The 27,504-nt window shown below is 43.8% G+C and overlaps 1 long non-coding RNA gene and 6 other non-coding genes across 7 annotated transcripts in view; 4 read left to right on the forward strand and 3 right to left on the reverse strand.

Annotated features, from left to right (window-relative positions):
- Window positions 1-27,504, reverse strand: part of LOC135116488 (uncharacterized) — a 64,674-nt gene that overhangs the window by 22,345 nt on the left and 14,825 nt on the right. Inside the window, exon 3 of the long non-coding RNA XR_010276358.1 lies at window positions 12,098-12,139. This is a non-coding gene — a long non-coding RNA (uncharacterized LOC135116488). The remainder of the gene's footprint in view (window positions 1-12,097; window positions 12,140-27,504) is intronic.
- Trnac-gca (transfer RNA cysteine (anticodon GCA)) lies at window positions 18,754-18,825 on the forward strand. The gene has a single exon. It is a non-coding gene; the product is annotated as a tRNA-Cys (tRNA).
- Trnac-gca (transfer RNA cysteine (anticodon GCA)) lies at window positions 18,908-18,979 on the forward strand. The gene has a single exon. It is a non-coding gene; the product is annotated as a tRNA-Cys (tRNA).
- Trnac-gca (transfer RNA cysteine (anticodon GCA)) lies at window positions 21,365-21,436 on the reverse strand. The gene has a single exon. It is a non-coding gene; the product is annotated as a tRNA-Cys (tRNA).
- Trnac-gca (transfer RNA cysteine (anticodon GCA)) lies at window positions 21,516-21,587 on the reverse strand. The gene has a single exon. It is a non-coding gene; the product is annotated as a tRNA-Cys (tRNA).
- On the forward strand, window positions 24,677-24,748 carry Trnac-gca (transfer RNA cysteine (anticodon GCA)). The gene has a single exon. It is a non-coding gene; the product is annotated as a tRNA-Cys (tRNA).
- On the forward strand, window positions 25,370-25,441 carry Trnac-gca (transfer RNA cysteine (anticodon GCA)). Its single transcript has one exon. It is a non-coding gene; the product is annotated as a tRNA-Cys (tRNA).

Consider the following 27,504-nt stretch of genomic DNA (forward strand, 5'->3'; position numbering starts at 1 on the left):
ATTTTTTTCAGTATCATGACTCCTTTACTTCTGCTTCTTTCTTGGGAGGGTGAAGGCAAGTTTATACGTGCTGAGTAGTAGTAGTAGTAGTAGTAGTAGTAGTAGTAGTAGTAGTAGTAGTAGTACTGTAATGTATATGCTGGTATTTTGCTGCAGGAGACATGAAATGGTTTACGCATGTCAACCTTGAAAACTGATCAACAGACAAGGTAGAATTGTGTTTGTATGGTCCTCCTTTTCCTCCTCCTCCTCCTCCTCCTTCTCCTCCTCCTTCCCCTCTTCCTCCTCCTCCTCACCACCGCCACCATCAGAATTATCATAATCATCAAAAACACCACTATATCACGACGTACATACGCTGAAAGCAATATAATAAACAAAAACAAACAAAAAATGGTTCCAGGATTTTAAAAGACACCAGCATCTTAAACTCAGAAGAAGCCACCATCAACCTCATCATGACAATCTGAAAACCCAGCACTTCTGAGTCAAGGCTACACAGAGGGGAGCGTCTGGTTAGTCTCGTCAGCATAGGCCAGGCAGCACGTGAGGGAAGACAGACCATATTCTGAAACACTCTTACTCTCATTTCCACTATTTTCAAAAGGCTCTAGCTGAAGTGATACGGGTTTTTATGAGTATTTTTATGGTTCTAGTGACAGATGAGCAAGATATCTACATTACTAACAGCAGAAACAGTTTTGGGGACCCGGCTAGTTATCTCTGCGGCCTTTGTAATTAGTCATAGAGAAACAGAGAGGAGCGTGTCTGAATACCCGCCAAGGAATGCACTCAGCCGCCTGGCGTGCTGAGAAGGGCTGCCAGAAGATGCAGCGGTGCGGGGGCTACAGCACGCCGCTGGATGTTTCACGGATCTCAGCTTCAACCAGCTCGCTTCCCGCCGCTGTGCTAATCCAGGGCAAGTTGGCAGGTAGGTTGGGTTCAGTGAGCGTGTGACAACTAATACTGGTCGCCGGTAAACAAACTAATGAATAATGATGATGATGGTTAAGTGGATAAGTGCTTCATAATAGCCAAGGTGAAATTTTAGTTTTTAATGTATGTTTTGTTTTGTTTTTTTTGTTAGGTGTGTTGATTGTATGAGATGTGTATGTGTGTTTGTATGTATGCATGACTTTTTACTTTTTTTTTTCTTTTTTTTTTTTTTGAGAGCTCACAAGGCTGAGTTTCATGTATATTGCAAGGTGATAAAAATTACTATTATTACGATTATTATTATTATTGTTATTATTATTATTATTATTATTATTGTTATTATTATTATTATTATCATCATTACCATCATTATCATCACCCCTGCCATTATAGTAAAAATAAATCTACCAAACTTCATGACGATAATGATGATGACGATAACGATGATAAAGATGACGAGGAGGAGGAGGAGGAGGAGGAGGAGGAGGAATGATACTGAAAACGACAACCTATCAAGTGTGTGAAGGACGTCCCCCGCTACCACACAGAGACACTCCTCAAACATCTCGTGAAATATTAAGACTCTCCAATCTGTCCTGCTACAATGCTCTTTCATTTCCACCTCTTCTTTGCTTTCTATCTTTCCGTCTCCGCAGGCTGTATATACTATTACTTTCATTCCATCCACGTATCTCTCCCTCCCTCCATTCATCCACACAAAGACACATACAGAAATACAGACAGATAGACGTACACATGAGAGATAAACACAGATATACAAGAATAAAAACAAGAAAAAAGAAATCATGTACAGCAGAGAGAGATAAAGGGAAGAAGAAAGGGAGGTAAGCAAAGGAAGAAGAGAAAGAGGGAGACAGAGAAAAAAGATAAGCGATATAAAGAAGGATTTTGAAGGAGAGGGAAAAAGAGAAGTGAAGGTGGGAAGGAGGGAAAAGGGAAGGAAGGTGAAGGAGAAAAGAATTAGGGAGGTAGAGGGAGATAGAGGCATGAAGTAGGGAAAGGAAAGAAAAGAGAGGGAAGGAAGGCGAGGGAGAGGAGAGGGAAAGGAGAGAGGGAGAGAGTCTTCTGCGTTGTCAAAGGAGATATATGGACACAGCCGCTCTCATACACACTCTTAGTGAAAGCAGGAAAAACATTGGCTCAGGGAGAGAGAGAGAGAGAGAGAGAGAGAGAGAGAGAGAGAGAGAGAGAGAGAGAGAGAGAGAGAGAGAGAGAGACGAGTACTACGCATTTTAATTGATCGATACACACACACACACACACAAAAAAAAAAAAAAAAAAAAAAGAATCCACACCGACAAATTTAATGGGAAATAAAATTCACACACCCACGATTTATTACGGAAATTTGTAGTACATGAAATACGAAACCATTTTTTTTTCCCTTTTTCCCGCTCACTGTTTGTTGTGTGTGTGTGTGTGTGTGTGTGTGTGTGTGTGTGTGTGTGTGTGTGCCCAGTCCGCTCACCGTTACTACTCTCTCTCTCTCTCTCTCTCTCCTCTCTCTCTCTCTCTCTCTCTCTCTCTCTCTCTCCTCTCTCTCTCTCTCTTACATGCAGAGTGACGTTTTGTTGTGCAATTTCCATATAAAACTGAACAAAAAAATTTAACTTTCTACCGTAAAACGCTCAGGACGTAAACCTTCGATTTATCTTCCCTCGTGCAGAAAAGGATGAGCAGAAAGGGTGAGAAGCGTGATGCATCTCCTCAACGCACACTGAAGTAACCACGGTGATGAGATTATATTGGTACGTTCCCCTATAACTCCTGTCATCATACCTTGGCGTTGAGAACATAGGAAAATAAGGGAAGCTACAAGAATGCATCAGGTTCTTCACGTGGCAGTCCCTGTATCAAAACATACCTACCTATTTGTACCTGTCGTCTCCAGTCCATAACTTTATCTGCTGTAACTCAAGAATCGCGAAGAAGAAATGAAACACGTAAAAAAGGAAGAATGAGACAAGAATGAAGAAATGAAGGAATGAAAGTAAGAAAGTTGAGAGAATAAATGAGGGAAGACGATGATAAACACGAAAACAGGTATCAGATTTACAAGAAGCCATCACCACCTTGACAGATGAGAGACGAAACGTGACTAATGAACGCAAGATCATGCAATATAGAAACACAACATAACTAATTTTCTTTTAAGGCTCCCTAATGACTCGGCACTCACAAACTGGTTATTGAGTCTATTCCACTCATCTACCACTCAGTTTGTGAACTAATTCGTTCAAATATATTTTTTTTTATTTAATCAAGCTTGAACCGGTTATTTCTTGTCCTATCCTGATTACTGACCCTGAGGAATTTGCTAATGTCACCCTTGTTATGTCACCTGTTCCTTTTTTTTTCACGTGAGGTAATTGGTGTGTTTTAGTTGAAGGTTATTGTTATTTTTATTTATATTGTTATGAAGCAGTTTCAAAGGTGCCATTGCTTCGACTCTTATTTCTAATTAGTTGTGTGTTTTTTTTTTTTTTTCCGCGTTAATTTATATTGAACAGGAGCAGAAATGATGCTACACTGTATTTTCAAAGGTGAGGTAGTTGTGGGTCGGACGAGCGCTGATTTTTTTTTATTTATTTATTTTATTTATATTATTTATTTATACTGTATTTTTATTCTGCTTTGTTCTTTTTTTTTTTTTTTTGTGTGTGTGTGTGTGTGTGCGTCCATGTGCGTGTTTTATGTTGATTCACGGTGTCTGGAAACGCAGGTGCCACACACTCCTACGGCTCGCAGCTTTACTCTCAAACAAACACGCTAAAGCTGAGGACATTTTTCCCTTTTCCCTGTGGGTCACGAGAACCCAACATTCACGAGGCTTGCAATCACAGACACTAGTGGCCCTGGTTCAAACACAAAACAATAGATTTATTTATTTATTCTAACTGTAAATTTTTTTGTGTATAAATTTATCTACGTTGATTTTTACTTTTTTCTTCACTGATTCGTTATATTCCAGTCTCTCAATAAATTAAATCCGACCTTGAAACACATGAAGTGAAGCAAAAAAAAACTATGACAAATATTTTCTTTACACAACACATCTTTATAAACTTTACACTCCCACGACGCGACATCGTAACAGCCTCCCAAATTAATACGGAGCTTACAATAATGAGCTCACTTACTACAACCCACGCTGAAAGACCTAAAAATATAACTCCTTCAACATCCGCCTTCCCTATTGATCCTAGTGAAATAAACGATGCAATTCAGCTATCATAGGGCAGTCAAATTAGAGGGTGTCCAGTGCACGTGGCAAGGCGTGAGTGTGCCTTAAATGGGACAGTCATTGCTGGAATACGTGCCGTGTGCAATTATACCGTCTTCGTGGAACTCCTGAAGGGCTTATGGGCGCTGATGATACAAAGCTGCCATGAGTGAGGGACACGCGAGAAGCAACAGCGGAAAACCCGGATGCAGGTAGGGAGCAGTTAGAGAATTCCAGGTATGACCGTTACTTGGCGGACCTGTATAACGATCTCCTTGAAGACATAATTCCATCCTTCACCTCATCATTGTATACATTAATTACCCGTGTTAGCTTAATCACCTCGTTAGGAGCTTAATTGTCTTTGTACCTTTACGTTCAGGGTTCACTGACTCGCTCGCCATTGGAACTATATTCTGAAACACTTTTTGTGCCGTAAGTCCACTATCAAAAGGCCGTAGTTGAGGTTACACGGGTCTTTAATGATGCTTTTTTTTTATATGTTTCTGGTGACAGATTAACAATTAAAGGAGAAACAGTCTTGAGAACCCGGTTAATCTTCTCTGTGGGCTTTAAAAATATTCGTGGTAAGAGAAAGCATAGAGTTTCAGAATACGAGCATTGATCTCTTGTGATGGGAGGTATGGTCAGCGTGGACATTACCGTTATCTTTTACTATATTGGTGCCTCTTGAAGGTTTATGCGACTCTCCTCTGCTCTGCCTGACCGGGTCCCTGAAGGAAGATGATTTGAGTGATATTTGGGAGATGACTCGTCGACATGATATTACAAAGGTGCAGCAGAACCTATGAGGCGTTGCTCTATACTTCACGGTGTTCATAAAGTCAGAGTCACTTAAGGGATTTGAAAGACGGTACCTGTGTCCATTATTTTGTAGACCTCTGATTATTTAGCGAAGTTATCTGTACAGCTTTGCGTTTTCTATTTAGTAACTTGAATATTTACCGAAGTTACCTTTACAACTCTTCGTTTTCTATTTATTAATGTGATTACTTATCGAAGTTACCTCTACAACTCTGCGTTTTCTGTTTTTCTGAGCCTGATTACTTGTCTAAGTCGCCTCTACACCTCAAAGCAGACCACTCAATTAAATAGGAACGCCACTAAAGAAACATAATAAACTAAGACCATATTTACTTACAACCATCTCCGCACCCCCATAACAGTCAAGTAATACGAAAATCAATGCCAGTAATGATAATCAAACGAAACGACCACATCATTAATCCCAGTTCACAAATATAACCACGCCACGGCCACTATCACCGTGACCCTAATCCCTCCCATCAATCATCCATCGTACAAGTCGTAATCCCGATAAGCAGAACATACGAACGTAAGAAAATAAGGGAAGCTGCGAGAAGTCATGAGGCATACACGTGGCAGTCCCTGTATGACACAAACTTACCTACCTGTCAGTCAAACACACTAGTCTTTTTACTCTGCACTCACTAGTCCAACCACCACCACCACCACCACCACTCTAACAAATTAAACATAACGTGGATGATCCCTAGACTTTCGTGCGCCAGGGAATGAGACTGGCGCACGCTTCCCTCACGCCGCATTACACCGCTCAAGACACTCAAATACCTACGGGTTACAGCGCCACGCCAAGAGCACGCAAGGATGTCACGGCGATTTGGGGCTCCAGGACTCTTACTACCACCTCCTTTATTGTCACCTCCCTGGAAATACCAATAATGTTCAGGGCAGCGCGTGCTTTCAGTAACTGAGTGTAAGATGCTGAACGCGGAGAGATGCAGTCACTGAGGAGGAAAGGGTTAAGGCGACGAAGAGAAACTAAGGAGAAGAAAGTAAGGAAGAGAAGGAGGGGGAGAAAAGGAGAGGAACGAGGATAAAGAAAAGAAGGAGTTGAACGAAGAGAACAGGAGCAGAGGAATAAAGGAAAATAAGAAAATAAGAAGAAAGAGAAGGAGAGACGAAGGGAGACACGAAGAAAGAGAGGAGGAGGACAAGGAGAAACGGGGGAGGAAAGAAAAAGGAAGGCGAAGTCAAAGGGAGGAGGGGGACCAATGAAAAAGGATCAGATGAAAAACTGAAGAAATAAAACGAGGAAAATGGAAAATAACGAGGGAAAAGAAAGAGCAAGGCAAAGGAAAAAGAAAGAGAACGTTGATGAGAAACACGGGTGAGGACGAGGACGAAAAGAACAAAGAGGAGAAGGAAAGAAGAAGAGAAACCGGAGCTCGAGAAGAAAAGAAAAATTAACTAAGGGATAAGGAAAGCCTTGTGTTTGAGACGAAGAAAAGAACGAGGAGGAGGAGAAAGAAAGAAGAAAAGTAAGGGAGCTCGAGGGGAAAAGAAGAATTAACTAAAGGATAAAAGAAGGACTTGTGTTCGAGAAGCAATAAGATTAATGCATGTAAGCGAGAAATGAGTGTTGCTTTAAGACCAGACCCTCTCGTGACAACACCAACCACCACATGAGAGAAGGTGACAGATTTAAGAAGGGAAGAAGGGAGAATCTACACCAGGATGAATGTGATGTTGGCGTGTGAAAAATTAAAAGATGCCTCGAGGTGAATCCATACACGTCCTCGCCTGATTAATACTTGGTGTGTGTATGTGTGTGTGTGTGTGTGTATGTGTGTGTGTGTGTGTGTGTGTGTGTGTGTGTGAATTATGTAATTATCGTTCTTGTAGTGGTGATGTTGATAGTGTTTACATGTTTTCATTCTTATCATACTGAGCCTCTCTCTCTCTCTCTCTCTCTCTCTCTCTCTCTCTCTCTCTCTCTCTCTCTCTCTCTCTCTCTCTCTCTCTCTCTCTCTCTGCTGTCGTTGTCTAGAACCCCTCTAACAATAAAAAAAAAAATGAAGAAGAGAGAGAGAGATTATACAGCGAAGGTCAGGAATTCCAGGTGGTGGTGATGGTGATGGTGGTGGTGGTGGTGGTGGTGGTGGTGGTGGGCCAGCAGGTGTCAGATGTGTGGTGATGCAGTGGAGGTTCCGTGATGCGAGCAATGTGGAGCCCCGGAGATCAATTACCTGACAAACTGGCGCGGTGTATAATTAGGCCTGGCTGACTAATGGCGGCAGTGTGGGCTGTAATAATGAGCGTAATGTGGTGGTGGTGGTGGTGGTGGTGGTGGTGGTGGTGGTGGTGGTGGTGGTGGTGGTGGTGGTGGTGGTTTTGGCGGTGGTGGTGGTGGTGGTGGTGCTTTTGGATTTGCAAATTTATAATCTATTATTTTGAAGCTGAACATACTTTTTTTTATTCATTTATTTTACAGTCAAGAATAAACTTTTTTTTTTTACATATTTCAGTGGTAGGTTAAGTTGCTTTTTATAAATAGATAGATAGATAGATAGATAGATATATAGACAGATACACAGACAGATAGATAAATAGATAAAGAAGAACCCCAAGATAAGTTTTAGAATAGATAATACAACACAGTGATCATCTTTACCTTTAGAACATACTAACCCCCTTTTCTGTGTGTGTGTGTGTGTGTGTGTGTGTGTGTGTGTGTGTGTGTGTGTGTGTGTATGTGTGTGATTCCATCGTTATCTTTATTTCCCTGAGTGTGTAATATTCAAATAAAATATAAAAATAATCAAGTACATTCCAGTAAAGGCAAAGGGGAGAAGAGACGGACAGAGGATAAGAAGACAAGCGAACCTTCCAAGACAACACAGCAATAACAATCACAGCAATCACAAAAATGTACACGTGTAAACTCCAGTCACACCTGAGCCTCGGCCGCGTCACGTGCCTCCGCCTGAGCCCTTTACAACAACGAAGAACCAACACTGAGTAAAGAACGCACGCAAAAAAGAGTCTAGAGATCATGTCAACACAAGCTTGGTAAGGAAAAATTCGCTAACAAGAGGACGAAGCGAATAGAAAACAAAAAAGATGATATAAAAAGAAAGGAAAAAAAAATCTGAAGAGAAAAGGTAAACAAGGAACAGGGATGGGTGGGGAGGGGGGGGTTAGAGCAGGTGTGTACCTAATTAGTTTATCCACCTGTGTGTTGGTCGAGAAACAAAGGTGGAAGTATTTATTTACGTACGTTTCATGCAAGGAATGCCACGTAAGACTGACGGGTTCTTGCAGCAGCTTTCCCTTACTTTCTTATGTTCTTATGCTTCCCTGACCACCACCACCACCACCACTATTATCACCAGCTCTCTCAAAAAAGCAAAGATAACAACACTGGCAAGAATGCTGTAGGAATTTAGTAGCGAAGCAAATACAGGGAAGTAGAGGCACTTTATCTTTTCAATCGTCTCCCTCGTCGTCTTCTTTAGGAAAAATTAAACTGGTTGTCGAAATGTTCAGTTCAGGAGACGCTGACTGAGAACGCTGGCGGTAAGAGTCTTAATTTGCCTGGCAGAGAGAGAGAGAGAGAGAGAGAGAGAGAGAGAGAGAGAGAGAGAGAGAGAGAGAGAGAGAGAGAGAGAGAGAGAGAGAGAATTAGTATGTTAATGAGGAAAAGAAGGGAAAGAACATGAAAGACGGAGAGAGAGAAACACACGAAGGAATTATGAGAGTGAAAAGATTTAAATTATAAACGCCACGGGAAACAATTTTATTATAATTTGTTTCTCTCTCTCTCTCTCTCTCTCTCTCTCTCTCTCTCTCTCTCTCTCTCTCTCTCTCTCTCTCTCTCTCTCTCTCTCTCTCTCTCTAATTTAGTTTCCACGTCAACATTTTCCTTCTTATTTCGTGTTTAAGTGACGACACTCAACCAACAAAGTCTCGTTAAGATAATCATTAATTACCTATTACGTTTGCTTTATTTTCTTATTTCTTTTTTTTTCTTTTCTTATTTTTTTCGGGCGAATAGAGGGAAGTTGCTATCTCATATTTTTACTCTTTTTGTCTTTCTTGTCTTTTCATTTCTTTTTTCGAGGGTATGGGGAAGCTGCTGCCTTACATTTTTTTTTTTTTTTTGGTGGGGGAGGGGAAGTCAAGTTACCTTTAATTAAAAAATATATAAAAATCTACAATCCAACCCTTTATTAACTCCTCCAAGAATCAATCCCCGTCTTTGGAGTTCGCATTTCTCTTTCATCACGCAAAAACCAAGTGCAGTGTTGTTGTTCTTGTTGATATTTAACTCCCATTGTCTCCAGCGTCACCATTCCCTGGGCAGCGCCTTGTGGCATCTCGTGGCGCGTCCCTCAAAGGTGCTTAGGGCGGGACATGAACGGATAGAAGCTGTGGGGATCCGTGTTTCGATAGTGGCCGTGCTTCAGGTTCTTCTAACTCTTTTTATTCCTGCTAGTAATCCTTCTTCTTTTCCTCTTCTTCCTTTACTTTCTGCTCCTCTGCCTCCCCTTCTTCCTCCTTCTCTATGCATACAATTATTTTTTTTTCTCTATTTTCAATGTCAAGCTTCTTTACTCTCTTGGTGTACCTTGATTCCGTTCTGTTGATTCAAGAAATGAGTATCGTATCAGTAGGCTTTCCAGGTGAAGGTCAACAGTGTAGCTCAGCGGCGATTTAATGGGGTGCACGTTACAGGGACAGTGGGTGTGACAGGGCAGTGGCGTGATGCAGACGGTAGGGAGCTCCAAACAAGCGCATGTGGTATGATAAACTTCTACACAACAGCGGTGCAAATTCCTGAATCTTGAATCGAGCAACAAGCCGCGATACAATGAAACCTGAACTGCCATACAAGGCAAGGGTGAGTTCTTTCTCCCTTCACCCTCAACTCTTACATAGCATCAGTTCTTTTACATTTCCATTTATTTGTCTTCCTTCTAACTTCATATAAAAAAAATCCACCCAATTATTTCTTTTTTTTTCTTTATTTTCGACGTAAGGTTCCTTCACTCATATTTTTGTGCTTGGATACATTTTTGTCGACTCAAGAGTGGAAATTCGCTCCCTCTCCTCTTCGACTCTTACATGAGCTCGGTCTTCGGCAGAGTTGTGGATCAGGCTTTTTTTTTTTTTTTTTTTCTTTTCAGCAAGCCACGTCCTTGTCACCGCCCTGGACTTGTTGTTGTGAGTGTACCGGCGGCAGTCAGTGGCAAGCTGGCCTCACGCATGTCAGGAAATTTCAGGAGCAGGTGGAGGTACTGAGCCTTGAGTTGTCTTAAGTGCACGGAAGTCTATACCGGCATTGGCTTACTGAACGAAGAGGGAAGAACTGAAAAAAAAAATTAAGGAGAACACACACACACACACACACACACACACACACACACACACACACACACACACACACACACACACACACACACACACACATGATTGCGTTAACGGTTGCTGGAAAAGAAAAATTAAGATCTACGAAAACTTCTGATAACTTATAATTCAGCATTCCACGAACACCTACTTGGATATTACAGTATTTACCTTCCCTGCCATCATCCTCCACCCCCTCTGGTTTTTCCTCCTCCATCACAATCTTTTCCCTAAGGAGAGGCGCGTCTAAGTTCAAGAATTCATTAATTGCTGACTCCAAGAAAGGTTGCTGCAGTTTTTTCTCCTCCTTCCTCCTTCCTTTTTCTAAACAATTTGACCTTTTCATTTTCTTTCGTCATTCTTATTCCTTCCTTCTTTCCTCCGTGTCTTCATTCCCTCATAGTTTTTTTTTTTTTTTTCCTACACATTTTTTCGAACTTTGGAAGTAATCTTATCACTGACGTCCTCCTCTCTCTCTCTCTCTCTCTCTCTCTCTCTCTCTCTCTCTCTCTCTCTCTCTCTCTCTCTCTCTCTCTCTCTGCTTTTTCATACGTCACTGGCTTCTTTTCTTCATCAGTTATTCATCGATCACTTTGCTAACTATTAATGGGAGAGGCAGGATAGTACAGAAGAAGGCTCTTTACCACCCATCCATCCTCTAGTCGAAGCTAACCGAAAAAGGAAATGGTACTGTAGTAGAGGCAGCTGGGAGCGAGGTCAGGTTGGAGAGAGAGAGAGAGAGAGAAAGAGAGAGAGAGAGAGAGAGAGAGAGAGAGAGAGAGAGAGAGAGAGAGAGAGAGAGAGAGAGAGAGAGAGAGACGAAAGAGGGAGATGTGTTTACTGGCCAGCACACGATGAGTCTGACGCCCAGCCTGGTACAGCGAGGTGATCAGGTCTCCTCGTATTCGAACCGGCGGTCACTGTTACTGAATTCTGGACCGACTTCCACGCTGGTGACTATGTTTTCATACGTAGTTAACCCTTCCACTGCGATATGCAACAATTCACATCACTAAAAGCAATGTATGAAATCTATTTAAGCATCTGCATGAAAGAAAGGGATGAAACGGAATAGATTTTACAATTTCTAGCCAATATACTGTTTGGAGGCGGCTGTAGAACGAGGAGAAATGTCCCTGAGTGGTTAGTGATTGAGGAAAAATGTGCCAGATAACAGTGAATGGGGTTAAGACAAGGTCCGAGGTATTATCGCCTCCTGTTGGTCTTTTTACGAGCTAATGTAAACTGCTCTCTTGCAGGTTAGCGTACAGATAATGTCCTGAATGTGAGTTTAAAAGTCTTGCCTCACCTGTGCAGTTTAGGTCACCTACTGTTATGATTTCATTCTGGGATTAAATTTCTACTATCTGCTCCTAGATTTTGTTATCGGCTGCCTGTGACTGACGTGGAGGCCGATAAAAGAGACCAATAACAAATTTGTGTGAGTTATATTTACGTTGAATGTAGGAAGCATTAATACTTTTACTATGGATTTTACAACAGGGTGGAGATTAGATTAAACGTATAAAATAATTGCGCCTCCTTCTCTGTCATGTCTTCCACAGGAGGAGGAGGAGGAAGGGGTAGCAAGAGGAGAACAAGAATTACTATTACTACTGCAACTTGAGGATCATAATAATAATAATAATAATAATAATAATAATAATAATAATAATAATAATGATAATAATAATAATAATAATAATAATAATAATAATGACTTACCTGTGTTTCTTGGTGGTCGCACGGCCCAGGTGTGCCCAGACTCTGAAATCAAAAGTGAAAGGTGCATTTCAATACTGGAGTTCGTGAGAGGAAGAGAGAGAGAGGGGGGAGGGAGCAGGAAGGAAGTTACTACTACACTACACAACTAATGCATAAGCGCACGCATTAAAAACTCCCCATTGAGACTCGTCATGGAATTACTAGTAGAATCCGAAGCTCCGAAGCCTTATTATCTTTATCCACTAGTCCCTCATTCCCTTCATCCACCTCTCATCCATCCCTGCCATATCAACGCCTACACCCACACTTCCCTCATTCCCTTCATCCACCTCTCATCCATCCCTGCCATATCAACGCCTACACCCACACTTCCCTCATTCCCTTCGTCCACCTCTCATCCATCCCTTCGCCCTTATCAACTACAACTCCACCAAAAATTGATCTCATTCCCCTCCCTATCAACTCTCATACTCTCACTAACATATTAACCTCAAATACCACCACCACCATCACCACCTCTAATTCCTAACATACCAACCTCCTCTTTCAATCTCACATGCATACACCAACAAAGGAGAGACACACGTGGCATTTCTCACCTTCCAATCACACGTTTCTCTTTCTCTCTTGCGTAATTGTACCGCCCCACATCGCTCCTCGTGCCTCGTAGCATCCTCACCTGTGGTACGTTTCCCACAGCAACACCTGGCACTCTTCCCCTCCTCACTACCTGTGCTTGCTGGAGTTTTAGTGGCGGTACTTGTTTTCATCCGAGGTGTAGTAATGGTTCACTTATAGCTATGTAGAAATGATAGTTTTTAAGACAGTGTTCATGCTCTCTCTCTCTCTCTCTCTCTCTCTCTCTCTCTCTCTCTCTCTCTCTCTCTCTCTCTCGGGAACTCGCAGGTGACCAAGGGAAAACTTCACGACAGGTATTTTTTTGTTCCACGTTTTACCTTTTCGTGATAAACTTTGTTGTTGTTCTACTCTATCGCTCCGCCTGCCAGCCACACGCGCGCCCGGGCACACGTACGTTTGCACCCACACGAGAGAGAGAGAGAGAGAGAGAGAGAGAGTAGAGAAGAAATGGAAAGCGGGGAGAAAAAAAAGAAGGAAGAAAACTGAGAGAAATAGAAAAGGAGAAAGGAAGAGAGAGAGGGAAGTGAGTAAGAAGGGAGGGAAACTTGGAGACAAAAAGGAAGGGAAAAAAGGGAAGGAATGAGGCGCTGGAAGTGACTGATCGACCAACACTGGAGAGAGAGAGAGAGAGAGAGAGAGAGAGAGAGAGAGAGAGAGAGAGAGAGAGAGGCTAAAACATCCCACTTTTTAGTTATAGAAATAAATAAATAAATAAAGAGGAAAACAAATAAATTATACAAATGCCGGAAAGTAAAAAGCTTGTTACAGAAAGACCCGCTCTCCCATTTTCTTTTTTTTTTTTTTGTCACTTCTTTTTTCATGATTCTTTTTTTCCACCAAGAGACAAAATAATCAAGTTTTTCTTATTAATTCTTACCGTTCACTTCTTTTCCATCTCTGAACGCTGATGGTTTTCCTCCTCCTTTTCCTCCCCCTCCTTCTCCCCTTCCTCCTAACTCGTTTTTTTTCTTCCTTCCTTTTTATCTTCCTCCTCCTTTCGTTCTTTTTCTTTCTTCCTCCAAAATAGACCACCAATACTTACATCCTGTCTATTTTTGGTGTTTCTTTCACTTAGATTTACTTCTCTTCTTCCTCCTCCTCCTCTTCCTCCTCCTCCTCCTCCTCCTCCTCCTCCTACTCCTCCTCCTCCTCTTTCTCTTCGCCATCACGAGTTACATTATGAAAATTCTCTCTCTCTCTCTCTCTCTCTCTCTCTCTCTCTCTCTCTCTCTCTCTCTCTCTCTCTCTCTCTCTCTCTCTCTCTCTCTCTCTCTCTCTCTCTCTCATCCGGTAATATGATACACTCACAGCTAGAACGTAGTTACAGTACCTCCTTTTCCTCCTCTTCCTTCTCCTCCTCCTCCTCCTCCTCCTCCTTCACCTCCTCTTCATCCTCCTTTTTCTCCTCACACACACACACACACACACACACACACACACATCGCTGTTTCGTTTTTTGAAAGAGATAAATGTTGCTACAGAGTGTGTCTTGTACGCTGTCAGAGAGAGAGAGAGAGAGAGAGTAAAAACAAAACTCACCTATATCTCAATCCTGTCTCGGATCTAAAACTTTAATTGGTCTTGAATCGTGACGTCCTCTGTGTGTCTCCCTCCCTTCCTCCCTCCCTCCTTCCTTCCTTCCTTCCTTCCTTCCTTCCTTCCTTCCTTCCTTCCTTCATTTCTTCCATGTTTCACTCCCTCTCCTTTTCCTTCTCTCTTTCCTTCCGTTACCTTCCAAATGAGCTGTGGAAAGGAGGGAAGGAGGGGGAGAGAGAGGGAAAGAGGGAGGGAGGGAGGGAGGGAGGGAGGGAGGAAATGGCAGTAGTAATAGTAGTAGTTGTTGTTGTTGTTGTTGTTGTTGTTGTTGTTGTTGTAGCAGTAGTGGTAGAAGCAAAAGAAGAGCAAGAACATAAACAGAAACAAAGAAAGTAATAATAAAATCATAATAGTAATTGAATGAATAATAGAAGCAGTAGATAAAAAAATACAACAACAACAACAACAACAGCAGCAACAACAACAACAACAACAACAACAACAAGTAGAAGAAAAACACGTGATCTTAAAATAATAGCAGTAATAAAAATCAAAAATAGACTCAGTATTCAGTATTGACAGATTAACAGGATTTCTACATTATTAACAGGGGAAACAGGGAAGTACTTGTAGCACAGGGACAACAGCAACAACACAGCAGTAGAGGCAGCGACAGTACATTCCCTTACTCTCGAATTATTCCCGTGTTGAAGATTCCCAATAGCATAACATCCCCGTCACCCACTCGTTCTCACTCACTCAGCCCTCAGCCCCCGTCCCTTCATTCCTCTGTCACTCTATGCACCCCTCACCACCTCACCACGGATCGTATTTTTGAAACACTTCCACGCTGCACCTCGACTACTTTCAAAAGGCTCTAGTTAGTTGAAGTGACACGGGTTTTTAAGGGTATTTGCATGGTTGCATTGACAGATTAACAGGATTTCTACATTATTAACAGGGGAAACACTCTTGAGAACCCGTCTAATCATCTCTGTGGCCTTGGAAAATAGTCGTGGTGAGAGAGCAAAACGTTTCTGAATACGGGTGTGCGTATCTCTGCTCCTCAACACCCACCCATCAGAGGCTCAGTAAGGGATAAGGAGACCACGGAGAGGCAAGACAGGTGAACATAGGCACGATAAAAGCCTTCAACACGAACGCAATCTCCAGCAGGACGATACAGAAGGTGTCGTGAGGTAATGGAACACGCAATGCTTCTTCACAGGATGCTTACGTGTGTGTGTGTGTGTGTGTGTGTGTGTGTGTGTGTGTGTCTGTGTGTGTGTGTGTGTGTGTGTTCCTTCTCCTTATGACAGGTATAGTTTTCTCTCTCTCTCTCTCTCTCTCTCTCTCTCTCTCTCTCTCTCTCTCTCTCTCTCTCTCTCTCTCTCTCTCTCTCTCTCTCTCGTACAAGCTCACTTTAGTGTTATAATGTTTAGTTTCTCCGCCATCTCCCAGAGAATGGTGTTGACTTTATCCTTGTCGACTTTCCCGATGTGAAAATGAGACAGACAGACAGGCAAACAGACAGACAGACAGACAGTGAAACGGACGGACGAACGAACAGACAAAAATACAGACAGACAGACAAACAAACAAAAAGACAAACAGTACTTTTCGTTATATAAATACAAAACGATGCAAAAAATATATATATTATTTTGATGCTTTCCTTTTTTTATGTAGGAAGGGAACTGGCCAAGAGCAACAAAATCTATAAGAAAAAAAAGAACCACTGAGGTCCCCAGAGTCAAAAGCGGTCATCAAAAATTGAATGATAAGTGTCTTGAAACCTCCCTCTTGAAAGAGTTCAACTCAAAGGAAGGAGGAAATACAGGAAATTACGAAAGAAGGGGATGATGACTGAGAATACTGGTCAACTCTTGCGTTAGAGAGGCGGACAGAACAGGGATGAGAGAAAGGAGAAAGCCTTGTGCAGCGAGGCCGCGGGAGGAGGGGAGGCATGCAGTTAGCAAGATAAGAAGAGAAGTTAGCGTGAAATTATGGACAGAAGATAGCAAGAGATGTAATACTGCGGCGATGAGAGAGACGCTGAAGACAGTCAGTTAGAGGAGAGGAGTTGATAAGACAAAAAGCTTTTGATTCCACCTTGTCTAGAAGAGCGGTATAAGTGGAACTCCCCATACACATGAAGCATATTCCATACATGGACGGATAAGGCCCCGGAACAGACTTAGCAGCTGAGCAAGGGAGAAAAACTGGCGGGAGATGTCTTAGGACGCCTAACTTCATTTCCTTAACCTCTCCACATCCTTCCTTGTTCTTCTATTTACTACTTCCTCCTCCTTTCTAAAATCCCTCCTTCTTCTTTTTCACTTCCTTATACCGCAACATTCCTCTCGTCCCTTCCCTACTTCTCACCTACTAGACTCTGCACTACTTTTATTAGGTTAGGTTAGGTATCTTCCCTTCCTCTCTCTCCCTCTCTTCCTCGTCCCCTCCCTTTCCTTCACCTTCTCTTTCCCTCCCTTTTCTTCACCTAGATGACTTACCACTGCTTTCTATCTTCCCCTTCCTCCCTCTCCCTCACCTCCTCGCCTCTCCCCCTCGCCTCGCCTCGCCCTCTCGCCTCCCCTCGCCGCCTCGCCTCGCCGCAACGACTCACACAACTCAGCGCCGTAACATAGCACCAGTAAACATCGGGAATATTGGCCACCCTGCTATCGGAACGAGGATCGCGTCCACTGCGCCGGCGGGAGGGTGATGAAGGGGCAGGAGTGGCGGGCGCGGGACGTGAAACTCATGCACTGCTGCTGCCACACTCTTTCCACCTTGTTAATGCCGCCACCCTCCTTCCATCGCCTTGTCACTGTTACCTTGTTGTTTTTCCCCTTGCCTGCTTTAGCCGTCTCCCAGTGTCCTGTTTTCACCACTCTGTTACCGTTTCTGCTGTCCTCTCAGTGTCCCCTCCCTGCCAATGGTATACTTTCGCTGTCTCTGCCCTGTCACTGCCCCCCCCTCTCAACCCTAACTATGCCACTCACTGTCTCTTTCTCAACGCTACCCTGTCATCATTTCCTTTTCAACGCGAGATCCCCTGCCATGTTCTTGTCAGCGCCGCCCAGTCACTGCCTCCCTCTCAACGCGCGATCCCCTTCCACTGTCTCCCTGTCAACGCTATCCTGCCAGCATACCTTGCCATTAATGATGTCCTTGGCAACTAGCAGAGAGTGATCAATGTACTTTTTACTACTACTACTACTAATACTAATACTACTAATACTAATACTAACACTAATACTAATACTACTACGAAGGGAACACGAATACAGCCGTTCACTCACTTGGGACCAAAAAGAAAAAAGGAAAAAAAAAGAGAAAAAAAAGTACTACGGCAATTTTTAGATCGGAGGATAAAAAAAGGCAAAAAAAAAATTCCGTACATGTCAGAGATTTAACGAGAATCAATCAATTTTGTGGTTCTGGCGGGCTGTGGGGGTAGGGGAGGGGAACAGGGGAGGAGTGTGTGTGTGTGTGTGTGTGTGTGTGTGTGTGTGTGTGTGTGTGTGTGTGTGTGTGTGTGTGTGTGTGTGTGTGTGTGTGTGTTGTTGGAAGAAAGGGTACGGGGAAAGTCTGCCTGCATATCTCTGTCTCTCTCTCTCTCTCTCTCTCTCTCTCTCTCTCTCTCTCTCTCTCTCTCTCTCTCTCTCTCTCTCTCTCTCTCTCTCTCTCTCTCTCCCCAACTAACATCCTTCTTTCTCTTTTTTCTTTCATCACGTTTCCTCCTCTCTCCTTAACACATTATCTTTCTCTCTATCTTTTTCCTCCATTTTTCCTACCTTTCATTCTCCCTTCCTCTGTCTCACCCTTCCACATCTTTTCCTCCCCTCCCCTCCGCAAACCTCCACCCTTCTACCGTTCTTCTCCTCCCCCCTCCCTCCTCAACACTCCCCTCTATCAAAACACTGACAGACACCTGAAAAATGGAGACACTTCCCAAGAAAACATCGCGGAGGAAAGTGAACGTGGTGAGACCTTATCAGCGGGAGGGAGGGAGGGAGGGAGAAGAGTAAGAGGGAAAGTGGGAAGGAAGGAGGGAAAGGAGAGCCGAGTAAGAGTGTGTGGTGGAGGGATGCTGGGCGTGTTGTAACAGTGAGGTGGAAGTGACGAGGTGTGGTTTGTTTAAATATAATTGGCTGACTGATGGTTGGTCAAGTCAGCGATGGTGTGAAGGAGGAGGAGAGGAAGGAAACGGAGAAAGAAGGGATGCAACACCACTTTGAACACTAATCCTTCTCTTATGTTTTCTTTCTTTTCTTTTCAATCCCCAAGAGTTACACATATTTTCCTTTACTGTACCACTGGGCGCGGCACCTCCCATGCTGGCTGCTCTCACCTCCCAGTGACGGGAACCGCCCCGAGGAAATCACCATGTTACCAGCATGAATACAGGTGTGCCGCACGCCACCAACACCTGATTCACTCAACACTACATACTACAATGTATTATTAACGATGGGGGTGTAGCTCAGTGGTAGAGCATTCGACTGCAGATCGAGAGGTCCCCGGTTCAAACCCGGGCGCCCCCTCAACGTTTTATTGTTTTAATTCGCATCACAAACTCGTGTTTGTGATAGAAAAAAAATCACGTGTAGTATCTTATGTTAATATGGGGGTGTAGCTCAGTGGTAGAGCATTCGACTGCAGATCAAGAGGTCCCCGGTTCAAACCCGGGCGCCCCCTGGAATATACTTTTTCCACTTTTCTGTGTTAGCGTGTAAAATTCACTAGTAACCTTTAATGTGTGTTGGGAGGGCCTGCACGCAGGAAAATACCCGCACACTCTGCGTCACTCTGTGATTGGCCACCACTTTCTCATCTAACCTAACCGTAACCTAACTACCTTGTACCAAATTACTGGATATGGTCTCAGATTTATTATAACACATTATTTCGGCTAGGTTAGGTAAGGTTAGGTTTAGGTTAGTCAGGTTAGATTTGGTTAGTTAGGTTAGATTTGGTTAGGCTAGGTAAGGTTAGGTTAGTTAGATTAGGTTAGGTTACGTTAAGTTAGCTGATGAGAAGGTGGCGGCCATTCACGAGGCGAGACTTCTCGCACCAGTCACGAGACGAGACTGCTCACAGATGCGAAAAATGTGCGGGGATCTTTCCTGCATGCAGGTCCTTCCGTGCTGCGTCTATATATCTGCCTCTCAGCAACGTAACAGCAACGACACAACTCCTTAACAAGCATCTGTCACTTCAAAGAAACTGACGGACAAACAAGGCATAAATCAAAAGTTAAACAAACACGATAGCAACTCCTGACGCCCATCACCATGCACCCCCCAGGAGGCAGCGGGAGGCAGGGGGCGAGGACAAGGACAAAAGGTGAGAGTGACGAGGAGGATGAGAGAGGCGAGGAGGACGATGACAGACGACCAAGACAAGGAGAAAGGAGAGAAGAGCAATGAGGAGGAGAAGGAGGACGAAGAAGAAGAAGACGAGAACAAGGATGACGACGACAAGGAGGACGACATAGTGAGAACGTGAACGACAACAAGAAATTGTTATTGTTGTTGTTACTGTTATTCTTAGTAGTAGTAGTAGTAGTAGTAGTAGTAGTAGTAGTAGTAGTTCAAAAATTTAAAAAAAACAAAAAATATATAAAACGCAAACGAGAACAAAGGAGAGAGAGAGAGAGAGAGAGAGAGAGAGAGAGAGAGAGAGAGAGAGAGAGAGAGAGAGAGAGAGAGGCAGGCAGGGACAAGTGTACGAGAGGAGCGCATATAGGGCAGTAACATGTGTCAGGCGCTGATGGCATGCGCGAGGGTGGCGGGGGAACACAATAGGAAGCAGCGATAAGGCATACACTGTTAATTCGGTTGGAGGAAGGATAACTGTTATCAGGGCGGACAAGATAAGAGAGAAAGAGAGAAAAAGAGAGACACACACACCCACCCACCCACCCATCCACCCATACACGTACAAACACACACACACACACACACACACACACGAAGGGATAATTGCCCTCTAAGTAAGGGGCTTTTAGGGAGCAGTAACAGGACACTGGGTTAAGTGAGGTGTGACGCCCCGCTGAAACACATACGTACAAAAGGGTGAGGTGTAATCTAATCAGTATCCAGTCTAATTCCACAGGTAGATTTACGCCTTCTCTCTCTCTCTCTCTCTCTCTCTCTCTCTCTCTCTCTCTCTCTCTCTCTCTCTAAGGGTGGTAAAAAGAACGAAAGGCAGAAGTTGGACAATCATCATATTCTTCCGTGTAATGAAGTTCCTGAGAAGACGACACTTCCCTCTTGACGGCGCCCATCATCGTCATTCAAAGCCTGTGTCCTGGTCCACTAAGAGTCATCGCCTAATTCAGTTGTTATCAAGATTACGGCCATTATTCAGAAACGCTCTGGTCTCTCATCATGACTGTTTTCAAAGGCCACAGAGATGATTAGCCGGGTTCTCAAGAGTGTTTCTCCTGTTAATAATGTAGAAAATTTGTTAATCTGTCACTAAAACCATAAAAATCGGAATCTCAAGAGTGTTTCTCCTGTTCATAATGTAGTGTTAATTTGTCACTGAAACCATAAAAGTACCGTTAAAAACCCTTTGTAACTTCAACTACATCCTTTTGAAAGTAGCGGAGGGGCGGCGCTGAAGTGTTTTGGCGGTGCGGCAGCGAAGCATTTCAGAATATGGGCCCAATTACTATCAACAAATAACTAAAAACACTTGGAAAACTTGCCAGCGAGAGTTACTGGAATCACAGCTGGATTTTCCCGAACCTACTACCGGCTGACGCATTGATTGGGCTTCATAATGTCCTGGTTCAGATCAAAGCGCGGGCTGTAGCGAGGCGTGGCGGGGCAGCACCAGCTCGTGCCGCGTGGAGCTGATGAACGCTCGTTAGTGAAATCAGTGGAGTCTGAAATTCATTCGGAATCAGTGTGTTATTTGTCGCACCTCTGCCTGACTGCTGTGATGTGTGCTGGCTGGAGGCGGTTGTGTGTGTGCGTGTGTGAGAGAGAGTGAGAGAGAGAGAGAGAGAATCATAAGTTCCACTTGTGTTTACTTTTGCTGATAACTGTAACAAAATGGAAGAAAAATATCATGAGGGGGCGCCCGGGTTTGAACCGGGGACCTCTCGATCTGCAGTCGAATGCTCTACCACTGAGCTACACCCCCATGATATAATGTGACAGAATAACACATAATGATGTTATCTCTGTATGTAGCTACTGAAGAGAAAGAAAAAGGTTAACATAGGGGGCGCCCGGGTTTGAACCGGGGACCTCTCGATCTGCAGTCGAATGCTCTACCACTGAGCTACACCCCCGTTATAAATGGAACTTTACAAGTGTTCATACCACCACTTGCGGTTGGAGTATAACAGTTCGAGAGGGAAACAAAACAAAGAGAAAAATAAGCAGCACCGCCTCGCCTTAGCACTGACATGTCTACACCTTTTTATCCTCTTCCTCTCCTTTCTGGTAAACCAACGACATATAACGAAACAAAATATTACTTAGCAAAGAAAAAAACAAAGACAACACAGCACACAAACACGACAGAGGGACGTGACACGCGGGACGCCACTCCGTGATAAACAAGAGATAAAGTTTTCCTAAAGTTTTCCACGAGAAGCTTTTTTTTCTTGTACCTGCATGCCTCACTCCTTCTGGAAAAGTGAACAGCCTTGAGAACCAACCCTCCTTCCTCCCTCACCCCGCCTCCCCTCCCTCCATCAGGACAGTACTTCCCGTTGCAGGTGAGGCACGAGCGGGGAGAGGCGCATGGGGGAGAAGAGAGGATAGGGAGGGACGACAGTGAGATGTGTAAGTAAATAATTAAGTAAATGTTTATTGCTAATGGCGCAGCAAAATGTCACTTGTACATAATTCACATAAATTAGCCAATGCCCATCGAGCGAAAGTGAAAGTGGGCGTGTGGGCTGAGCTGGTGAGTGTGTGTAGGGTCCACGAGACTCTTGTCCCGGCAACAGGTGACTTCACTGCGTACTGGCGGGCTTCCCTCTGCTTCACACCTGTTGCTCCCCTAGGCACAGGTATCCCTACCTCCACCCCACCACCACCACCACCACCACCACCGAGGCAGACTTGAAATTATTGATCAAAAGAATACGCTCGGCAAGCAAAACATTCAAACCGTCAAATTTTCCGCCGTAAATGTGAATCAGTGAAAATGTACCTGACGAAAAACATGAGGAAGTTAAAGTACTGAAGTCTGATCATGAAATTTGCAAATGCAGCCACACTTAACCCTTAACACTGAACTTATGGCCTCTCCGCAGACTCATGAAGTGTTACAGTGCAAGTTTAGAGCATATTTTTGGTGGAGTCCCTCATGCAAGACCACAGGCAGGACACTCCACCAGGAACTGTCACACTGCCAGTGAAATATGATTATTATCGACACCGCACCCCTAACTCAAAAGACTATTTTACATATGTATAATGGCTCTTCTTTAAGTAAAGGCCATATCCCAATTATCAGATATAAATTTTTAAGTTGAAGTTTTTTCACGATTTTAACACAGGTACAAAACACCTGTACAAAAAAAATAAATAAATTTTTAGCGGTAAAATATTTTCCTCTAATGTTACAGATAATTAAATAATGAAAATTTTAAAAAAAAAATTCTGAAATGAATAGTATATATCAATCGAAAAAGAGTGTTTTTAAGTGTCTTCATTTTCCTGCAAAAGTGAAAAAATTTTATTATCTATACCGCACTCTTGAGAACTCAAAAGAAAATTTTATATAACTACAGTGGTATTTCTTTACGTAAAAAATGTATCCCACTTATCAGATAGAAATGTTTAAATTGAATTTTTTACACTTTTTTAATGGCAGTCCGGACCTGTGCTTTTTTTTCATATAAGGTTACGAATGATTAAATCATGAAAAGTGGAAGAAATATATTGATATACAAAGTATATATCAATCGAAAGTGTTTTCTTTTTTTTTTTAAGTGTCTCCTTTTTTTAATATGATTATTACCTGTGCCGCACTCCAAAAAACTCGAAAGACTATTTCACATATGTATAATATCTGAAATATTTTTTAAGTAAAGAACATAATAACACTAATAATATACAAATTTTATTTTTTTCCTCTTTTTAACACAGTTCCGGACCTGTACAAAAAAATTAAAAACTTCTGCGAATAAAAAATTTTCATATAAGGATACAGATGATTAAATCATGAAAAGCAGAAAAACAATATTGATATAAAAAGTATATATCAATTGAAAACTTTTTTCTTTATTTTTAGTGAAATATGATTATTAGCCGTACCGCACTCCTAAGAATTTAAAAGACTGTTGTACATATGTATAACGGTTCTTCTTTAAGTAAAGAACATTTCCCAGTTATCAGACAAAAATTTCTGAAATGAATTTTTTTCACGTTTTTTAACCGGTACATTTTTTTTTTTTTTTTTTTTGCGATAAAATATTTTACTCTAATGTTACAGATAATGAAATCATGAAAATTAAAAGAATATTGATATATAAAGTATATATATATATATATATATATATATATATATATATATATATATATATATATATATATATATATATATATATATATATATATATATATATATATATATATATATATATATCGAAAAAGTGTGTTTTTTAAGTGTTCATTTTTTTTTCAAAAGTGAAAAATTATTGTCATCTCTGCCGCACTCCTGAGAACTCAAAACATATTTTACATATGTACAGTGGTTCTTCTTTTTTAAGTAAAGAATATATCACAATTATCAGATGAACATTTTTAAATTTATTTTTTCACTGTATGAAAATAAATTAATTTTTGCGCATTCCAAAAGGCAAAGAAACGGGTCATCATCGCTGCAGAGCAGCATTTCTCATTGGCATGATAACACCGTAATTGTTACTTTAATTACTAACGTCACTGCATCACTGCATCCCGTGAGGCTCTTCAAGGCATCTCCCGCCAAATCTGTTACAAATAACACTCCTGCAGGTCTAACGGCTGATAATTCTTGAGATGGCCATCTTTGCTTGCGTAGCCTAGGTTTAGCGTAACTTTTAAAGTTAAGCTACCTCCGGACCTGTCTTAAATTTTCGGCGCCTTAAGCATGACTTGCGAAGTACCTTGGGACTTGGGACTACCCTACTGCAGCCTACATTCGCCATGTTGCTCTCGGATACATCAATCATTTCTATTTGGTCCAGCTGGTGCTGCCCTCACGCAGACAGAAACACAGGCGTGACCACATCATGTGTGCAGAGAGCGGCGAGGTGACAGACGCTTTGCACTGAGTTTTGTGGCGCGTCACGATGGCCCGTGTGAAAGCTGCGAGTCACAGATGTATTGTGTTGAACAGCACCTGTCCTCCTTAACAGTGATACAGATCCTTAACTACCAAGGGGGTGTAGCTCAGTGGTAGAGCATTCGACTGCAGATCGAGAGGTCCCCGGTTCAAACCCGGGCGCCCCCTACGCCTTTACCTTTTCTTTCCGTATACATATGCTTGAATGGTTGTGACGAGACGAGACACAGAAACGAGTATAAGCCTCGGAAACAACCATGCTCCTCGTGAAGCCTTCATTTGACGGTCATGTGAGATGATGAGAAAACAGAATACTGTGTTGGCTTGATTCTATGACTTTTGACAAAGCAACAGTACACGACAGTGCACGACCTGAGATGGTGTTGGTGAGGCCTCTTGGCAGTGACCTCCCTGCTGACCACAGCCACACCTCACCCTCTCGCGTCACTCTGCCTTGTACATACGGCCCCACTCAGTGCCGTCTTGAGGGACCAACTATTCATGTAATGTCGGCAACACTAAGCACTGAAAAAATGTTAATTCTGCTCGCAGGCGGCAGTGCTGCGCCCCTCGTTGTGGACAGCATAACAAATATTAGAATATGTTATGAGAAGCTACAAGAAGCCTGTAAACCTACACATGGCAGTCCCTGTGTAAGGAGGAAGTGAAAGACGCTTTGCTCTCAGTTTTGTGGCGCGTCAACGTGGCCTGTGTGAAAGCTGCGAGTCACAGGTGTATTGTGTTGAACAACACCTGTTCTTAACAGTGACACGGGACGTATGCTGTCAAGGGGGTGTAGCTCAGTGGTAGAGCATTCGACTGCAGATCGAGAGGTCCCCGGTTCAAACCCGGGCGCCCCCTGCGATCACAACTTTTGGCATTTTGAAACAACAAGCCTTCTCGTGAAGCTGCCGCTTCTGTGACGTGACAAGAGTGCTGTAATAAAATGCTTCACCTTACGGCCTTCTCTTGTCCAAGAGCTAAACTACATTCCTTGCTGCCTAGAGGCCGTGCTGGCGAGCAGCGAGCCAGCGAGGCTCTGTAGTGGCCCGTTCCTTATGCGGGAGTAGAACAAGATAAATCCTGCCCGCCCCACCCCGCCCCTCTGCCTGAACAGTCTGTGTGAAGGTGAAGAGATGACAGGAACAGCTGAGACGTTGCTGACTGTGGAAGTTTTCTCCCTGATCATGGTTTCTCAAGGGACCACGACGGCTGATCAGAGTGTAATGTCTGTGAATACTGTGTGTTAAGTTTGAGTTGGGAGTCAATGAGGCAACCTGTTCAGTTCCTTATATGCACCGCAAAGATATCCACACATAGCTGACGTGCTGCTTCTGTTGTGTGGATGTGGGGGGAGAGGGGCTAACTGGGTGATGACTTGTTGTGGGATGTGGTGGGGGAGGGGTTAGCTGGGTGATGGGGGAGAAGGGGGGGATCACTTATGGGATGAGGGGGTTAGCTGCGTGATGGCTTGTTATGGGATGTGGGGGGAGAGAGAGGGGTTAGCGTGATGACTTGCTATGGAAGTGGAGCCTCAAGACACCGGATTGGTCAAATAGAGGGATTAGTAGTGGATCACACACCTCCACCTGTCTTCATTGACTGCCTGTGTTGTGCAGCCAGGGGAGGATATGCTGCTGGAGAACCAACAAATCTCAACAACACTGAATCACAACCCAGAAATGTGTAGTGGTAGTAGTAGAAGTGCTAGTAGTAGTGCTAGTAGTAGTAGCAGCAGTGGTAGTAGTAGTAATAGTAGTGGTAGTAGTAGTAGTGATAGTAGTAATAATATTGATAATAATAACAATGATGATGATGATGATAGAGATAGATAGAGCCATAATTTAGAGTGTCGGGAGGCAGGAATGAGCAGCGAGAAGAGAGAGAACCAAATTCCAAGAGAAACAAACGGAACTGATACCTCATCGAGTCATGGAGAGTCAGTTTTTATGCCTTTAAATAGCCTGTTACTTCCCTGCTGTTAGTGGGACTCGGGGAACGTAGGACAGGAAGGAAGAGCGCGGCACGACAAAACGCTAACGCAGCTCCGCTGAGCCGCCAAAAGATTCAAGAAGCCATTGACTAAAACGATTGGCGGAGTGAACGAGTCTTCGGTGAGTTGTCCTCCCGTCCTCTTTTTTTCTTTCTCTCTCTCTCTCTCAATTAACAGTTAAGTGCGGACGCTCAGTTCGAGTCCTGCCCTCCTCGACACGGGCCTCAATAATGCCGCTGCGCGTGGAAGGCGCCGTACGCAGCCTCCTCCCACGTGGTCACCAAGGGGCGCCCGTCGCTCCCAAACACCCGCACGGAGGGCGAGGGCCAGACGGGCGTCCTGTCGGGTGCCGGCGGCTTCTGAATGCTCTCGGCCGAGCCTCGTCCTGCTGGACGCTGTCGTTGCGCGTGGAAGGCGCCGTACGCGGCCTCCTCCCACGTGGTTACCGAGGGACGCCCGTCGCTCCCAAACACCCGCACGGAGGGCGAGGGCCAGACGGGCGTCCTGTCGGGGGCCGGCGGTTCTTCCGTGCTCGCGGCGAGCCGTGCCTCGCTCTTCACCCGCGCAGCTAAAGCCTTGCGACGGGCCCTGCGCCGCCCTGCAGCGCTCGTAGTCGCTGCAACCGTAGGAGCCTCAGGCACGAAGGGAGGCCCGTCGCTCCCATGCACCCCCACTAAGGGTGCGGGCCAAACGGGCGTCCCTTCGGATGCCTGGGGCTGCTCGGTGCTGTCAGCGGGCGGCGTGGTCTCGGCGGCCGCTGCCGCAGGAGCCTCATTTTCTAGTGAGGCAGCCTCGCTTTCTGCCGAGGCTTTTCGAGCAGCCAGGGCCTTGCGGCGGGCCCTGCGCCTCTGCGTGACGCTCATCGTAATCTTAGTCGCTTCAGCTGCAGCTGTAGCGACTGAGGCAGCGACTGAGGCCTCAGTCGCTGCAG

Source organism: Scylla paramamosain, chromosome 3, assembly GCF_035594125.1.
Source record: "Scylla paramamosain isolate STU-SP2022 chromosome 3, ASM3559412v1, whole genome shotgun sequence".
Lineage (NCBI taxonomy): Eukaryota > Metazoa > Arthropoda > Malacostraca > Decapoda > Portunidae > Scylla > Scylla paramamosain.